The sequence below is a fragment of the Hydra vulgaris genome, chromosome 08 (genome assembly GCF_038396675.1).
Source record: "Hydra vulgaris chromosome 08, alternate assembly HydraT2T_AEP".
In the NCBI taxonomy this organism is placed as follows: domain Eukaryota; kingdom Metazoa; phylum Cnidaria; class Hydrozoa; order Anthoathecata; family Hydridae; genus Hydra; species Hydra vulgaris.
This window is the reverse complement of record NC_088927.1, coordinates 32527568-32533567: the sequence shown is the minus strand read 5'-3', so window position 1 is coordinate 32533567 and position 6000 is coordinate 32527568.

Below are 6000 nucleotides of genomic sequence, written 5' to 3'. Positions count from 1 at the left end.
AAAAGATATTATGCATGAAATCCTTAATTAAAGCCAATATCAATTGTTGGACGAGCAATCTTAAACTTGATACAAAAATTGACAAAAATGAACTTTTAATAAAATTGGAAAAATATAGCAATGAAATTCAAGAGAATGAGCTTTGTCATGACTCTTACGAAGTTGCAATCAATATATCTGGTTACATCACGAAAAAGATTGGGGATAAATATAACTGTTCTAACTGTCTGAAATCATTAAGTTTCAATAAAGTCTCAACAGAATATCTGGAAATTCTTTCACGTGGTGGTTTAACAAAGCCTTCCAAAGAATTAGCTAACTATGTTTGTAATGGGTTTATAATTCTGGACACTGTAAAGAAAATGTTATTAAAGTATTCCCATGATATAAAAAATGCATCCTTGCTAGCGCTAGAAAAATATCAACCAAGTGATAGTGATTTTATGTGTATAGAACATGAGGAATGGGGAAGGCATTTGGTAAACACAATTATTACCAACATATATTTTAACAATGAGCAACAAATTAAAAATGGAAACATTAGAAAAAATGAAGTTGCTGCCTTTAAAGTTCGACAAACCAAAAAAGACAAATGAATAAACCTATAACAACATAGTATATGTATATTGTTTTTTTGAGAAACAAAAGAAACTTGACTTGATTAATCTTTTTGTAATATATGTAAATGCTTTCAGTAAATGTGTACATTTAAAAATTATGCTAGTTTTACTAACATTTTTGTTAATTTTAGTTGTTTGAACCAATAATTTTAAGACTAAGATTTTGTAGATTAAAATTGATGGCTAAAATAGATAGTTCATTCGGCTTAATGCAATCATGACTTATTATTAGCTAACTGATTTAGTGTTTGAAGGTTAAGAATTTTGGTAATAGTAATAATTATAGCTAAGAGCAAATTATTTAAATATTATTAATGTCTTTATAGAATTACCTTCAGGTTTTGATTCAAAAGCTAAAAACCTAAAATCGGTCCACTAATTTTTTGCGTTCAAGGCAACAAATCCGGCCGTGTTATATAGTAGGCCATGGTTACACCTTCCAGTTCTTCATTTTGGTCACAAAAACCTTTTTTTATTGCTCTTAACTTTTTTCTTCTTGATTTTGCTTTAGTACTACACTGTTTTTCTGCTTTAATGATTCGTTTATTGTCTTTACGTAAACAGTAATTTTGCGCATTTACACCGAATTCCATTCCAAGCTCATTAAACAACTTATTTAAGAACTGCTGCCCTTCATTAAAATTTAGTACAGCTGAGGCTACTCCTATACTTAGAGCAGTTCTTTCAATAAATATATCTTTTGGGCATCGCTTCCATATCAACTGGTTTAAAGACTCATTGGGATTCTGCGTTTTTCCATGCAAACATTTTTCAAGAAGTTTATCGGAACCAAGGTCTATAAATATTGGTTTGATGGTGTTGCAGACAGCAGCGGGAATACAAATATTTTCTTTATATGAAATTTTGCCAGTCAGTTTGTCAGACTGGAATTTGCACCAAGAATCTTTGGTACGCAAACAAAACTGATGACACGTTTCGCCATCACAACTTTCAGAACAGTGAAAAAGTACAGCTGCAACACTCTTTTTCATTCCATATAAATTTCCAACGTTTTGCCTTATTGCCTTACCATAATAATTTTGCAATGTATTTATAACATGTTCTGTTAAGTGACCGGCTCCTCCTAACTTTTTGCCATCACATAAAGTTTCGTTGTTTTGTTTTTTTAAGTTTCTTAATCTAGTACCAACACGTTTTTGAATATGCCCAATGCACTCTGCTTTTTTTATTTCAAAATCTCCATAAGGTTTTGCAGAAACGACATTAACATATGAACTGCTATCTCCATCTCCAAGAAACGTTGTATATCTCAAATTATTTTTTTTTTCAGAACGCAAAAATATTTTTATTGTACCACTTGATTCCATAAAGGAGGCTGAACCGGTATGACTGGTTTTGCACCTTTTATAATGTAAGGAGTGAAAATCATTATATTCTTCATTATGTGTGTATTTTTTTAACTCCCATATAGAACACAACTTACAAGTTTTTGTTTCTATTTCGTAATCAACACACTTACCATTTTCTACAGTAACAGCTGTTACTAATCCATTGTTTGAGGTGTGTCCACGTTTCTGCCATGATCCATCAAACCCACAAATAATATCTTTAGATGTTTCATTGATTGATAGTAACTCATTTGCTGCATTTGACATGCTTTTGTCAACCAAACTTTGATAGACATCCAACATAATGTGCAATGTGTCATTATAGCAGTTTTTATTCATTGGAGGGTTCATATTCATAATTCCACAAAATGTTTCTATTGCTGAAAATCCCTTACCCATTTCACGAAATGCAATTACTGTACGAGTGTTTATGTCAAAGCGTTTTCGTCCAACACAATTAATTTTTTTATCCATTTTAGCAGATGAAAAAAAAATCGTTTCCCATTCACAATCACTGCAACAAATTTTTAGTCCAATACTTAGGCCATATTTTTTTGAAGAAGCAAACTGCAAATTTACTAACTTGTTACATTCTGGGCATTTAAGGAGCATTATTGCATTTTTAAGTAAACCAAAGTTCATAATAAAGTTAAAGTCTTCATTTATCTGTTGAGGTTCATTTACAACTTCTTTGTTGAACAACTTCTTGTAGGATGAGGAACATGGTATGTTTTCAACTGAAGGTATGGCTACGGTTTCATTATTTTTGCAGACATTTGTATGTCTGTTTCCATAAAACTTTCTTTTCTTATTTTGGTATGCTCTTTTAGAAGATTGTTTTCTTTTCGTTCGACCCATTACACTTTTATTAAAATAAGATATTTTAAAAATTGACTGATGTATACTACACTATAGACTATTGGTGAACTTATAAAGAGCATAAAATAGCAATAAAGCGTGCTCATTCGCGTATAAATCGAGTCAATAAACAAGAAGTAACTGCTGATTAACAATTTTCATTATAAAAGTTTAGCATGAAACTGTTTTTATCGCTAATTTTATATAACTTTGATTGCAAAAACCCGTAGCAACCTGGTAAATAAAGCGTTACTATGGATAAAAATTGATATTGAACAATTTAAAAGCAATTTCAGAGGTATATACTGATTTTTTTTATTATAAAGCAAGATAAGATTTCGACTCTACAATAGTTATATTAGCTAAAAAATCATTTTGTATTGTAAAAACAATTGAAAAATAAAATATTTATAAAAAATTAACAAATTTAGTTTAATTTTATGTCAGCTTCAATTATATTTTTTTCCATTTATAAAAACTTTTACGAAAGTTAAATTTTTTTTTGAAAATCAACTTTTTTTTTCGCAACCGAATTTTTAGCTTGTGTTCATATGAAGAGTTTTTACCCCGTCTAAGCGGGAACCTGGTAGTTCATTGGCAATACCTCGCCTAGACAGGATAATAATTTTACATACGAACGCAATATTAAAATTGTATGACTTTTAAAGGAGAGGCTAGATCTCAGTGGTTTTTTTTATCCCATTTTGTTGGGATGATTTTTATCCGTATGCACAGCCCCTAAAGCGCGTTTTTCATTTTCAATTCTGTTGCGAAAAATTTTATTATCAATATAAAATTTTTTGTTAAAGTTTGGATTATTGGAAAAATTTCAATTCAAACCGACATCGAAATAAATTAATTTTATTAATTTTTAATAATATTAAAAGATGCTGCGTTTTTCAAATATTTTTACAATATATAATGACTAAAATTATTTAATGCTATGGTCCAAAAATTAAAGTTTTAGCGTGGCGTAAGGGCGATAAAATATCAAACATTGATCAAAAACTGACAATTTAATTATTTGTCATAAACTTTTTTTTTGACTTTTTTGCTTAAGGCATGTAAACAAAATTTTTAATTTTTAACATTTGTTTTGAAATAAAAATTACTAATTTATTCGATAGTCCTAGAAAAACAACCGCTCTGACAAAATTACTATTTTTTTGCAAAAATTTTTTTAAATAGTCAATAAACCATATAAAACAAAACTTTGAGGCCAAGTATTTAACATTTGTTAAATACTTGACCTCTAGTTAATATTTAATTGCTTTAAAGCAAACGAGCAAATATTTTTCATTACATCCACCGGCGGGAGGCAAATACTTCCGCCTCCAATTTGACGGCCTCAGTCAGTTAGGTGGTAGAAGCCATTGGAAGCGGCCTCCAAATGGCTTTGCCTCCAAAATTTCTTCTGGAGGCGGCCACCACTGGCTTCCGCCTTTCTATTGACGTCGGCCAAAATATTTTGCCTTCAAAAAAGAACTCTGGCTGCGGTCACCAATTCAAAGGCGGAAGTCACTTGAGGCGGAAGAAATAACATTAGCCGCTAAAAATTGATCGGGAGGCCGCCGCCAACTGCTTTCGCCTCCCTTAAAAGTTGGTTTTTCGGCAGAAAGTTGCTTTGCCGCCGGGCGGCATTATCAACTCTGGCTAAAGCTTTATTGCAGCAGAGCAGTTGAACATTAAAATTCACACAATAATTGCATCATAGTACTTTTAACGTTAAACACCAATCATAAATACCTCCATTAAACATTTTATTCGAAAAAATTGAATTTTTCAGAAATTATTTAGATGCATTAATTAAATAAATAACATCAATAAAATATTCAAATTAATTTTAACGTTTTTTATTCAACTAAATCTTTATAAATCTATATAATATATTTTTTATATAATATATGTATAAAGAACTGGCAGCCGGTGACAATAACAATGGGACAGGCAAAATATATGCTGAATCAAAATTTTATCCGATTTTTATATTCAAAATATAAAAATAAGATAATAGTATAGTTGTGACTTTTTTTTTTTTTTATCAAAGCTGAAGGAATCAAAGTTTTTAAATTAATTTCAAAAAAAAAAGTGATTTCTTGTTGGCTGGCTTTGCTAGCCCCCGCAGCGGCTGCTTATGTTGGACATGTTTAAAGACGGGTCTAGTTTTAACTCTTTGATACCTATATACAATCATTTCTTGCGGTTTGTTACATATAAATGCGACAAAATTTCCAAAGAAAAGTCAAAAAATTGATCCTGTGTAAGAGTATTGTCAATGATACAATTTAGATTTTTATAAAAAAAAAGTTCATAGTTTATAAGTATTTCTTTATAATGACTTCAGTTCACAGCTTTTCATTTTTACTGCTGTACTAAACAGTGTTGATACAGTTTTTTTTATTTATTTAGATTAATTAATGTAAAAATAATGAGAAATGTTTTCAAAGTCTTCAGTTAGTTACTTTTCAATAATAACTGCATTGCTTTTTGTAAAATATATCACTATATCGTCAGCATGTTCAAATACTAAAGTGCGTCTACTCAACAATTAAAAAAGTTTAATACAACACTAAGACCTACCAAACCATACCCTTTAGATACAATCAATTAGAACTACTTTTAACTAGGCGTCCTCTGTTTCTTTTTCTATACCGTTTTGTGAAAATGGTAAATAATATTTTGTGACTCAGTAAAATTTCATAAGTTTAAGCAACTTTTTGCTAGCAAATTTTGCAGGTATTTGGATTTTTCATTTTGTATTTGATATTTATCTTTTGTCGCTTATATACAACTCAGTTTGCGCTGTTTACACAATTTACGTAAAATTGGTCTTTCTCGCTAATTAAATTATTTTAGATTTTATAATTAAAAAAAAAAAATCTAAGAGATAGTTAGGTCCTTTTTTTTTTAGGTCCTCATTTAAAAAAAATAAAAAGACTTTAAGGGATGCTTTAAGAACAAGAATTCCTTACTAAAGTAAAAACTTTAATAACAAAAGCATACTGGTTTTCCATCCTCCTCAAAATTAATAATTTGATTAAACAAATCCTTAGGCGATTCAGAAATTTAAATTTAGAAAAAAAGAGCATGTTTTAATAATATTTAATAAAAGTTGTTTTTAGCTGTTATAATTGATGTCTTTTCAAAACACGCAAACTGCGTTGAGCTGGGCT